Below are 13718 nucleotides of genomic sequence, written 5' to 3'. Positions count from 1 at the left end.
AGACACTAAAAACTGCATAATAGAACACACAAGAAACTACTAAGTTGATGTGATAGCCAGTACGAAGCAGTGCAATTCAAGTTTTAGTTATCGATTATTGACTTTTTAGACGGCTTTGGTGCATTGGACATGAGCTAGGACCTGAAGATTATGCATGAAGGGAGGTCTAGCAGCCACGTTGCACGATAGAATGTGAAAAGTGCTCATATGTTGTAAAAACCTGAGGAATTCGCCCGTTTTCTTTATTTGCTATCGAATCGACTTAATGACAGATCGTCATATTGGACGCTCTTCTCTATGAAACGGTTACATTTATCGCGTGCAAAGCTATGTCGCGTGCTGCGGTATGAGGAGACACTAAAAGCACCATAACAGAACACAGAAGAAATTTCTAAGTTGATGTGTTAGAACACAGAAGAAGCTTCTAAGTTGATGTGAAAGCCAGCACGTAGCAGTACAATTCAAGTTTTAGTTATCGATTATTGCCTTTTTAGACGGCTTTGATGCATTGGACATGAGCTAGGACCTGAAGATTTTGCATGAAGGGAATTCTAGCAGCCACGTTGCACGGGGTGATGTGAAAAGTTTCGTATGTAGTAAAAGCTGAGAAATCCGCCCGTTTTCGTTATTTGCTATCGAATCGACCTAATGCCAGATCTTCATATTTGCCGCTCTTCTCTCTTGAACGGTTACATTTATCGTGTGCAAAGCTATCTCGCCTACTGCGGAATGCCTAGACACTAAAAGCACCATAATGGAACATAGGAGAAGCATCTAAGTTGATGTGATAGCCAGTACGAAGCAGTACAATTCAAGTTTTAGTTATCGATTATTGCATTTTTTAGACGGCCTTGGTGCCTTGGACATGAGCTAGGACCTTAAGATTTTGCATGAAGGGAGGTCTAGCAGCCACGTTGCACAACAGAATGTGAAAAGTGCTCATATATATTAAACACCTGAGAAATCCGCCCGTTTTCATCATTTGCTATCGAATCGATTTAATGCCATATCGTCAAATTTGCCGCCCTTCTCTCTGAAATGGTTACATTTATCGTGTGCAAACCTATGTCGCGGGCTGCGGAATGCCTGGACACTAAAAGCACCATAATAGAACACAGAAGAAGCATCTAAGTTGATGTGATAGAAAGTACTTAGCCGTACATTTCAAGTTTTAGTTATCGATTATTACCTTTTTAGACGGCTTTGGTGCCTTGGACATGAGCTGGGACCTTAAGATTTTGCATGAACGGAGGTCTAGCAGCCACGTTGCAAGAGAGAATGTGAAAAGTGTCCATATCTGGTAAAAACCTGAGAAATCCGCCGGTTTTAGTTATTTGCTATCGAATCGACCTAATCCCAGATCGTCATATTGGCCGTTCTTCTCTCTGAAATGGTTACCTTTATCGTGTGCAAAGCTATGTCGCGTGCTGCGGTATGTGGTAACACTAAAAGCACCATAATATTATACAAAAGAAGCATCTAAGTTGACGTGATAGCCAGTACGAAGCAGTACTATTCAAGTTTTACGTATCGATTATTGACTTGTCAGACGGCTTCGGTGCCGTGGACATGAGCTAGGACTTTAAGATTTTGCAGGAATGGAGGTCTCGCAGCCGCGTTGCACGGGGGAATGTGAAAAGTGTTCATATGTAGTGAATACCTGAGAAATCCGCCCGTTTTCGTCATTTGCTATGGAATCGACGTAATGCCAGATCGTCATATTGGCCGCTCTTCTCTCTGAAACGGTTACATTTATCGTGTGCAAAGCAATGTCTCATGCTAAGGTAAGCGGAGACACTAAAAACACCGTAATAGAACACACATGAAGCTTCTAAGTTGATGTGATAGCCATTACGAAGCAGTAGATTTCAAGTTTTAGTTATCCATTATTGACTTTTTATATGGCTTTGGTGCCTTGGACATGATCTAGGACCATAAGAATGTGCAGGAAGTGAGGTCTAGCAGCTGCGTTGCACGGGGGAATTTGAAAAGTGTTCAAATACAGTGAAAACCTGAGATATCCGCCTATGTTTCGTCATTTGCTATCGAATCGACATAACGCCAGATCGTCATAGTGCCCGCTATTCTCTCTGAAACCGTTATATTTATCGTGTGCAAAGCTATGTCGCGTGCTGCGGTATGCAGAGACACTAAAATCATCATAATAGAACACAGAAAAAGCTTCTAAGTTGATGTGATAGCTAATACGAAGCAGTACAATTAAAGTTTTAGTTATCGATTATTGAAGTTTTAGACGATTCTGGTGCCTTGGACATGAGCTAGGACCTTACGACCCTGCATGAAGGGACGTCTAGCAGCCGCGTTGCGCGGGGGAATGTGAAAAGTGTTCATATGTAGTGAAAACCTGAGAAATCCGCCCGTTTTCTTTATTTGCTATCGAATCGACTTAATGCCAGATCGTCATATTGGACGCTCTTCTCTCTGAAACGGTTACATTTATCGCGTGCAAAGCTATGTCGCGTGCTGCGGTATGAGGAGACACTAAATGCACCATAACAGAACACAGAAGAAATTTCTAAGTTGATGTGTTAGAACACAGAAGAAGCTTCTAAGTTGATGTGAAAGCCAGCACGTAGCAGTAAAATTCAAGTTTTAGTTATCGATTATTGACTTTTTAGACGGCTTTGGTGCATTGGACATGAGCTAGGACCTGCAGATTTTGCATGAAGGGAATTCTAGCAGCCACGTTGCACGGGGTGATGTGAAAAGTTTCGTATGTAGTAAAAGCTGAGAAATCCGCCCGTTTTCGTTAATTGCTATCGAATCGACCTAACGCCAGATCTTCATATTTGCCGCTCTTCTCTCTTGAACGGTTACATTTATCGTGTGCAAACCTATGTCGCGAGCTGCGGAATGCCTGAACACTAAAAGCACCATAATAGAACACAGAAGAAGCATCTAAGTTGATGTGATAGAAAGTACTTAGCCGTACATTTCAATTTTAGTTATCGATTATTACCTTTTTAGACGGCTTTGGTGCCTTGGACATGAGCTGGGACCTTAAGATTTTGCATGAACGGAGGTCTAGCATCCACGTTGCAAGAGAGGATGTGAAAAGTGTTCATATGTTGTAAAAACCTGAGAAATCCGCCCGTTTTCGTTATTTGCTATCGAATCGACCTAATGCCAGATCATCATATTGGCCGTTCTTCTCTCTGAAACGGTTACATTTATCGCGTGCAAAGCTATGTCGCGTGCTGCGGTATGAGGAGACACTAAAAGCACCATAACAGAACACAGAAGAAATTTCTAAGTTGATGTGTTAGAACACAGAAGAAGCTTCTAAGTTGATGTGGAAGCCAGCACGTAGCAGTACAATTCAAGTTTTAGTTATCGATTATTGACTTTTTAGACGGCTTTGGTGCATTGGACATGAGCTAGGACCTGAAGATTTTGCATGAAGGGAATTCTAGCAGCCACGTTGCACGGGGTGATGTGAAAAGTTTCGTATGTAGTGAAAAGCTGAGAAATCCGCCCGTTTTCGTTATTTCTATCGAATCGACCTAATGCCAGATCGTCTTATTTGCCGCTCTTCTCTCTTGAACGGTTACATTTATCGTGTGCAAAGCTATGTCGGGTGCTGCGGTATGTGGAGACACTAAAAGCACCATAACAGAAGACAGAAGAAGCTTCTAAATTGATGTGATAGCCAGTACGAAGCAGTACAATTTATGATTTTGTTATCGATTATTGACTTTTTAGACGGCTCTGGTTCCTTTGACATGAGCTACGACCTGTCCTGATGTGATAGCCTGTACGAAGCAGTACAATTCAAGTTTTAGTTATCGGTTATTGAATTTTTAGACTATATTGGTGAATTGGACATTAGCTAGGACCTTACGACCTTGAATGAAGGGGGGTCTAGCAGCCGCGTTGCAGGGGAGAATGTGAAAACTGTTCATATGCATTGAAAACCTGAGAAATCCGCTTGTTTTCGTCATTTACTATCGAATCGACTTAATGCCAGATCGTCATATTGGCCGGTATTCTCTTTGAAACGGTTACATTTATAGTGTGCAAAGATATGTCGCGTGCTGTGGTATGCGGAGAAACTAAAAGTACCATAATGGAACACAGAAGATTTTTCTAAGTTGATGTGATAGCCAGTAAGAAGCAGTACTATTGTAGATTTAGTTATCAATTATTGACATTTTAGACGGGTTTGGTGCCTTGTACATGAGCTAGGACCTTACGATATTGTATGAAGGGAGGTCTAGCAGCCGCGTTGCACGGGAGAATGTGAAATGTGTTCATGTGTGGTGAAAACCTGAGAAATCCGCCCGTTTTCGTCATTTGCTATCGAATCGAATTAATGCCAGATCGTCATATTGCCCGCTATTCTCTCTGAAATGATTACGTTTATCGTGTGCAAAGCTTTGTCGCGTGCTGCGGTATGCGGAGACACTAAAAGCACCATAGCAGAACACAGAAGAAGCTTCTATGATGACATGATATCCAGTACGAAGCAGTACAATTCAAGTTTCAGTTATCGATTATTGACTTTTAAGAAGGCTTTGGTTCCTTTGACATAAGCGTCGACCTTAAGATATTGCATGAAGGGAGATCTAGGAGCTGCGTTGCATGGGGGAATGTGAAATGTGTTCATATGTAGTGAAAACCTGAGAGATCCGCCCGTTTTCGTCACTTGCTATCGAATCGACTTAATGCCAGATCGTCATATTGGCCGCTCTTCTCTCTGAATCGGTTACATTTATCGTGTGCAAAGCAAGGTCTCGCGCTGCGGTATGCGGAGACACTAAACGCACCATAATAGATCACAGAAGAAGCTTCTCAGTTGATGTGATAGACAGTACGAAGCAGTACAGTTCAAGTTTTAGTTATCGATTATTGACTTTTTAGACTGCTTTGGTGCCTTGGACATGAGCTAGGACCTTACGATTTAGAATGAAGGGAGGTCTAACAGCCGCGTTGCACTGGAGACGGTGAAAAGTTTTCATATGCAAAAAAAACCTGAGAAATCCGCCCGCTTTCGTCATTTGCTATCGAATCGACTAAATGCCAGATCGCCATTTTGGCTGGTATTCTCACTAAAACGGTTACATTTATCGTGTGCAAAGCCATGTCGCGTGCTGCGCTATGCGGAGACACTAAAAGCACCATAATAGAACACAGAAGAAGCTTCTAAGTTGATATGATAGCCAAAACGAAGCAATACAATTCAATTTTTAGCTATCGATTGTTGACTTTTTAGACGGCTTTGGTGCCTTTGACATGAGCTAGGACCTTAAGATTTTGCTTGAAGGGAGATCTCGGAGACGCGTTGCACGGGGGAATGTGAAAAGTGTTCATATAAAGTGAAAACCTGAGAAATCCGCCAATTTTCGTCATTTGCTATCGAATCGACTTTTGTCATATCGTCCAATTGGCCGCTCTTCTCTATGAAACGGTTACATTCATCGTATGCAAAGCTATGTCGCGTGCTGCGGTATGCGGAGACACTAAAAACACCATAATAGAACACAGATGAAGCTTCTAAGTTGATATGATAGCCAGTACGAAGCAGTACAATTCAAGTTTTAGTTATCGATTATTGACCTTTTAGACGGCTTTGGTGCTTTGGACATGAGCTAGGACCTTAAGATTCTGCATGAAGGGAGATCTAGCAGCCGCGTTGCACGGGGGAATGTGAAAAGTGGTTATATGCAGTGAAAACGTGAGAAATCTGCCCGTTTTCGACATTAGCTATCGAATCGACTTTTGCCAGATCGTCAATTTGGCCGGTCTTCTCTCTGTAACGGTTACATTTATCGTGTGCAAAGCTATGTTGCGTGCTGCGGTATGCGTAGACACTAAAAGCAACATAATAGAACACAGATGAAGCTTCTAAATTGATGTGATAGCCTGTACGAAGCAGTACAATTCAAGTTTTATTTATCGATTATTGAATTTTTAGACGATTTTGTGCCTTGGACATGGGCTAGGACCTTGTGACCTTGCATGAAGGGAGGTCTAGCATCCGCGTTGCACGGGGGAATGTGAAAAGTGTTCATATGTAGTGAAAACCTGAGAAATCCCCCCGTTTTCGTCATTTGCTATCGAATCGACTAAATGCCAGATCGTCATATTGCCCGCTCTTCTCTCTGAAACGGTTACATTTATCGTGTGCAACGCTATGTCGCGTGCTGCGGTATGCGGAGACACTAAAAGCACCATAACAGAACTCAAAAGAAGCTTCTAAATTGGTGTGATAGCCAGTCCGAAGCAGTACATTTCAAGTTTCAGTTATCGATTATTGACTTTTTAAACGGCTTTGGTGCCTTGGGAATGAGCTAGGACCTTAAGATTTTGCATAAAGGTAGGTCTAGTAGACGCGTTGCACTGGGGAATGTGAAAAGTGTTCATACGTTGTGAAAACCTGAGAAATCCGCCCGTTTTCGTCATTTGCTATCGAATCAAATTAATGACAGTTCGTCATATTGGCCGGTATTCTCTCTGAAACGGTTACATTTATCGTGTGCAAAGCAATGTCGCTGCTGTGGTATGCGGAGACACTAAAAGCAACATAATAGAACACAGAAGAAGCTTCTAAGTTGATGAGATAGTCAGTCCTAAGCAGTACAATTGAAGTTTTAGTTATCGATTATTGACCTTTCAGACGATTTTGGTGACTTGGTCATGAGCTAGGACCTTACGACCTTGCATGACGGGAGGTTTAGCAACCGCGTTGGACGGGGGAATGTGAAAAGTGTTCATATGTAGTGTAAACGTGAGAAATCCGCCCTTTTTCGTCATTTGCTATCGAATCGACTTAATGCCAGATCGTCATATTGGCCGCTCTTCTCTCTAAAACGGTTACATTTATCGTCTGCAAAGCAATGTCGCGTGCTGCGGTATGCGGAGACACTAAAAGCACCATAATAGAACACAGAAGAAGCATGTAAGTTGATGTGATAGCTAGTATGAAGCAGTACAAATTAAGTTTTAGATATCGATTATTGAATTTTTAGACGGTTTTGGTGCCTTGGACATGAGCTAGGACATTAGGATTTTGCATGAATGGAGGTCTAGCATCCGCGTTCCACGGGTGAATGTGAAATGTGTTCATATGTAGTGAAATTCTGAGAAATCCGCCCGTTTTCGTCATTTGCTATCGAATCGACTTAATGCCAGATCGTCATATTGGCCGGAATTCTCTCTGAAACGGTTACATTTGTCGTGTGCAAAGCTATGTCGCGTGCTGCGGTATGCGGAGACACTAATAGCTCCATAATAGAACACAGAATAAGCTTCTAAGTTGAAGTGATAGAAAGTACGCAGCAGTACAATTCAAGTTTTAGGTATCGATTATTACCTTTTTAGACGGCTTCGGTGCCTTGGACATGATCCAGGACCTTATGATTTTGCATGAAGCGAGTTCTATCAACCGCGTTGCACGGGGGAATGTGAAAAATGTTCATATGTAGAGGAAACATGAGAAATCCGCCCGTTTTCGTCATTTGCTATCGAATCGACTTTTGCCAGATCGTCATATTTGCCGCTCTTCTCTATGAAACGGTTACAATTATCGTGTGCAAAGCTATGTCTCGTGCTGCGGAATGCGGAGACACTACAAGCACCATAGTAGAACACAGAAGAAGCTTCTAAGTTGACGTAATAGCCAGTAAGAAGCCGTAAAATAATTCTTTTAGCTATCGATTATTGACACTTTAGTCGGCTTTGGTGCACTGGACATGAGCTAGGATATTAAGATTTTGCATGAGGGAGTTCTAGCAGCCGCGTTGCACGGGGGAATGTGCAAAGTGTTCATATGTAGTAAAAACCGAGAAATCCGCCGATTACGTCATTTGCTATCGAAGCGACTTTTGTCAGATCGTCATATTGGCCGCTCTTCTCTCTGAAACGGTTACATTTATCGTGTGAAAAGTATGTCGCGTGCTGCGGTATGTGTAGACAATAAAAGCACCATAATAGAACAGAGAAGATGTTTCTAAGTTGGTGTGATAGCCAAAACGAAGCAGTACAAATCTAGTTTAAGTCATCGATTATTCACTTTTTAGACGGCTTTGGTGCTTTGGACATGAGCTAGGACCTTACGATTTTGCATGAAGGGAGGTCTAGCAGCCGCGTTGCACGGGGGAATGTGAAAAGTGTCCATATGTAGTGAAAACCTGAAATATCCGCCCGTTTTCGTCATTTGTTATCGAATCGACATAATGCCAGATCGCTATATTGGCCGCTCTTCTCTCTGAAACGGTTACATTTATCGTGTGCAAAGCTCTGTCGCGTGCTGCGGAATGCCTGGACCTTAAAAGCACCATTATAGAACACAGAACAAGCTTCTAACTTGATGTGATAGCTAGTACGAAACAGCAATTCAACTTTTAGTTAACGATTATTGATTTTTTAGACGGCTTTGGTGCCTTGGACATGAGCTAGAACATTACGATTTTGCATGAAGGAAGGTGTAGGGACCGCGTTGCACGGGGTAATGTGAAAAGTGTTCATATGTAGTGAAAACCTGACAAATCCGCCCGTTTTCGTCATTTGCTATTTAATCGACTTAGTGCCAGATCGACATATAAACCGCAATTATCTCTGAATCCGTTACATTTATGGTGTGCAAAGCTATGTTGCGTGCTGCGGTATGCGTAGATACTAAAAGCACCATAATAGAACACAGAGGAAGCTTCTATGTTGATGTGATAGCCAGTACGAAGCGGTACAATTCAGGTTTTAGTTATCGATTATTGACTTCTTAGACGGCTTTGGTGCCTTGGACATGAGCTAGGACCTTAAGATTTTGCATGAGGGAGTTCTAGCAGCCACGTTGCACGGGGGAATGTGAAAAGTGTTCATATGTAGTGAAAACCTGAGAAAACCGCCGATATCGTCATTTGCTATCGAATCGACTTAAGGCCAAATCGTCATATTGGCCGCTCTTCTCTCTGAAACGGTTACATTTATCGTGTTCAAAGCTATGTCGCGTGCTGCGGTATGCGTAGACACTAAAAGCAACATAATAGAACACAGAAGAAGTTTCTAAGTTGATGTAATAGCCAGTACGAAGCAGTACAATTCAAGTTTTAGTTATCGATTATTGACTTTTTAGACGGCTTTGGTTCCTTTGAGATGAGCTAGGACCTTAAGATATTGCATAAAGGGATGACTAAGAGAAGCGATGCACGGGTGAATGTGAAAATTGTTCATATGTAGAGAAAACCTGAGATATCCGAGCGTTTTCGTAATTTGCTATCGAATCCACTTAATTTCAGATCGTCATATTGCCCGCTATTCTCTCTGAAACCGTCACATTTATCGTGTACAAAGCTATGTCGCGTGCTGCGGTATGGAGAGACACTAAAAGCACCATAATAGAACACAGAAGATGCTTCTAAGTTGATGTGATAGCCAGTAAGAATCAGTGCAATTCACGTTTTAGTTATCGATTATTGACTTCTTAGACGGCTTTTGTGCCTTGGACATGAGATAGGACCTTAAGATTTTGCATGAAGGGAGGTCTAGCAGCCGCATTGCACGGGGGAATGTGAAAAGTGTTCATATGTTGTGAAACCCTAGAAATCCGCCCGTTTTCGTCATTTGCTATCGAATCGCCTTAATGCCAGATCGTCATATTGGCCAGTAATCTCTCTGAAACGGTTACATTTATCGTGTGCAAATCTATGTAACGTGCTGCGAAATGCAGATATACTAAAAGCACCATAATGGAACACAGAAGATTATTCTAAGTTGATGTGATAGCCAGTACCAAGTAGTACAATTCAAGTTTTAGCTATCGATTATTGACTTTGTAGACAGCTTTGGTGCCTTGGGTATCAGCTAGCACCGTAAGATTTTCCGTCAAGGGAGGTCTAGCAGCCGCGTTGCACGGGTGAATGTGAAAAGTGTTCATATGTAGTGAAGACCTGAGAAATCCGTATGTTTTCGTCATTTGCTATCGAATCGACATTTGCCAGATCGTCATATTGGCCGCACTTCTCTCTGAAACGGTTACATTTACCGTGTGCAAAGCTATGTCGCGTGCTGCGGTATGCGGAGACACTAAAAGCACCATAATAGTACACAGAAGAATCTTCGAAGTTGATGTGATAGCCAGTACGAAGCAGTACAATTCAAGTTTTAGTTATCGATTATTGAATTTTAGACAGCTTTGGTGCCTTGGACATGAGCTAGGACCTTGAGAATTTGCATGAATGGAGGTCTAGCAGTCGCGTTGCAAGACGGAATTTGGAAAGTGTTCATATGTAGTGGAAACCGGAGAAATCCGCCCGTTTTCGTCATTTGCTATCGAATGGACTTAATGCCAGATCTTCGTATTGGCCGCTCATCGCTCTGAAACTGTTACATTAATCGTGTGCAAAGCTATATGGCGTGCTGCGGTATGTGGAGACACTAAAAGCACCATAAAAGAACACAGATGAAGCTTCTAAGTTGATGTGATAGCCAAAACGAAGCAGTACAATTCAAGTTTTACCTATCGGTTATTGACTTTTTAGACGGCGTTGGTGCCTTCGACATGAGCTAGGACCTTAACATTTTGCATGAATGGAGATCTAGCAGCCGCGTTGCACGAGGGAACGTGAAAAGTGTTCTTATGTAGCGAAAACCTGAGAAATCCGCCCGTCTTCGTCATTTGCTGTCGATTCGAGTTTTGCCAGATCGTCATATTGGCCGGTTTTCACCCTGAGAAGGTTACATTTATCGCTAGGAATGCTATGTCACGTGCTGCGGTATGCGGAGTCACTAAAAGCACCATAATAGATCAAAGAAGAAGCTTCTAAGTTGATGTGATATCCAGTTCGAAGCAGTCCAATTCAAGTTTTAACTATCGATTATTGACTTTTTAGACGGCTTTCGTGACTTGGACATGAGGTAGGTCCTTAAGATTTTGCATTAGGGAGGTCTAGCAGCCGCGTTTGACGGGGGAATGTGAGAAGTGTTCATATGTAGTGAAAACCTGGGAAATCCGCCCGTTCTCCTCATTTGCTATCGAATCGACGTTTGAAAGATCGTCGTATTGGCGGCTCTTCTCACTGAAACGGTTACATTTATCGTGTGCAAAGCTATGTCGCGTGCTGCGGTATGCGGAGACACTAAAACCTCCATAATAGAACACAGAAGAAGCTTCTAAGTTGATGTGATAGCCAGTTAGATGCAGTGCAATTCCAGTTTTAGCTATCGATTATTGACTTTTTAGACGGCTTAGGTGCCTTGGACATGAGCTAGGACCTTAAAATTTTGCATGAAGGGAGATCCAGCAGCCGCGTTACACGGGGTAATGTGAAAAGTGTTCATATGTAGTGAAAACCTGATAAACCCGCCCGTTTTCTTCATTTGCTATCGAATCGACTTAATGCCAGATCGTCATATTGGACGTACTTTTCTCTGAAACGGTTACATTTATAGTGTGCGAAGCTATGTCACGTGGTGCGGTATGCAGAGTCACTAAAAGCACCATAATAGATCAAAGAAGAAGCTTCTAAGTTGATGTGATAGCCACTACGACGCAGTACAATTCAAGTTTTAAATTTTGAGTATTGACTTTTTAGACGGCTTTGTTGCCTTGGACATGAGCTAGGACCTTAAGATTTTGCATGAAGGGAGGTCTAGCAGCCGTAATGCACTGGGGAATGTGAAAAGTGTTCATATGTAGTGAAAACCTGGGAAATACACCCGTTTTCGTGATTTGCTATCGAATCGACATTTGCCAGATCGTCATATTTTCGGCTCTTCTCTCTGAAACGGTGACATTTATCGTGTGCAAAGCTTTGTCGCGTGCTGCGGTATGCGGAGACACTAAAAGCACCATAATAGAACTCAGAAGAAGGTTCTAAGTTGGTGTGATAGCCAAAACGAAGCAGTACAATTCAAGTTTTAGTTATCGATTATTGACCTTTTAGACGGTTATGGTGCATTGCACATGAGCTAGGACCATACGATTTTCCATGAAGGGACGTCTAGCAGCCGCGTTGCACGGGGTAATGTGAAAAGTGTTCATATGTAGTGAAAACCTTAGAAATCAGCCATTTCGTCATTTGCTATCGAATCGACTTTTGCCAGTTCGTCTTATAACTGGTCTTCTCTCTGAAACGGTTACATTTATCGTGTGCAAAGCTATGTAGCGTGCTGCGGTACGCGGGGACCCTCAAAGCACCATCATAGAACACAGAAGAAGCTTCTAAGTTGGTGTGACAGCCAGTACGTAGCAGGACTATTCAAGTTTTTGTTATCGATTATTGACTTTTTATACGGCTTTGGTGCCTTCGACATGAGCTCGGACCTTAAGATTTTTCATGAAGTGAGGTCTAGCAGCCGCGTTGCACGGCGGAATGTGAAAAGTGTTCATATGTAGTGAAAACCTGAGAAATAAGCCCGTTTTCGTCATTTGCTATCGAATCGACTTAATGCCAGATCGTCATACTGGCCGCACTTGTCTCTGAAACGGTTACATTTATCGTGTGCAAGGCTATGTCGCGTGCTGCGGTATGCGGAGACACTAGAAGCACCATAATAGAAAACAGAAAAAGCTTCTAAGTTGATGTGATAGCCAGTACGAAGCAGTACTATTCAAGGTTTAATTATGGATTATTGAATTTTAAGACGATTTTGGTGCCTTGAACTTGAGCTAGGACTTTACGACTTTGCATGAAGTAAGGTCTAGCAGCCGCGTTGCACGGGGGAATGTGAAAATTGAACATATGTAGTGAAAACCTGAGAAATCCGCCCATTTTCGTCATTTGCTATCGTATCAGCTTAATGCCAGATCGTCATATTGCCCGCTTTTCTCTCTGAAACCGTTAGATTTATCGTGTGCAAAGCTATATCGCGTGCTAAGGCATGCGGAGACACTAAAATCACCATAATAGAACACAGAAGAAGCTTCTAAGTTGATGTGATAGCCAGTACGAAGCAGTACAATTCAAGTTTTATCTATCGATTATTTTCTTTTTAGACGGCTTTGGTTCCTTTGAGATGACCTAGGACCTGCAGATATTGCATAAAGGGATGTCTAAGAGACGCGTTGCACGGGGGAATGTGAAATGTGTTCATATGTAGAGAAAACCTGAGATATCCGAGCGTTTTCATCATTTGCTATCGAATCAACTTAATTTCAGATCGTCATATTGCACGCTATTCTCTCTGAAACCGCTACATTTATCGTGTACAAAGCTATGTAGCGTGCTGCGGTATGCGGAGACACTAAAAGCACCATAGTAGAACACAGAAAAAGCTTCTAAGTTGATGTGATAGATAGTACGAAGCAGTGAATTTCAAGTTTTAGTTTTAGATTATTGACTTTTTAGACGGCTTTTGTGCCTTGGACATGAGCTAGGACCTTAAGATTTTGCATGAAGGGAGGTCTAGCAGCCGCGTTGCACGGGGGAATGTGAAACGTGTTCATATACAGAGAAAACCTGAGATATCCGCCCGTTTTCGACATTTGCTATCGAATCGACTTTTGCCAGATCGTCATATTGGCCGCTCTTTTCTCTTAAACGGTGACATGTATCGTGTGCAAAGCTTTGTCGCGTGCTGCGGTATGCGGAGACACTAAAAGCACCATAAAGGATCACAGAAGAAGCTTCTAAGTTGATGTGATAGACAGTACGGAGCAGTCCAAATCAAGTTTTAACTATCGATTATTGACTTTTTAGACGGCTTTCGTGGCTTGGACATGAGGTAGTTCCGAACGATTTTGTATGAGGGAGGTCTAGCAG

The sequence above is a fragment of the Schistocerca gregaria genome, unplaced genomic scaffold (genome assembly GCF_023897955.1).
Source record: "Schistocerca gregaria isolate iqSchGreg1 unplaced genomic scaffold, iqSchGreg1.2 ptg000049l, whole genome shotgun sequence".
In the NCBI taxonomy this organism is placed as follows: domain Eukaryota; kingdom Metazoa; phylum Arthropoda; class Insecta; order Orthoptera; family Acrididae; genus Schistocerca; species Schistocerca gregaria.
The sequence above is the reverse complement of the archived record's forward strand: the minus strand, read 5'-3'. Positions refer to the sequence as shown.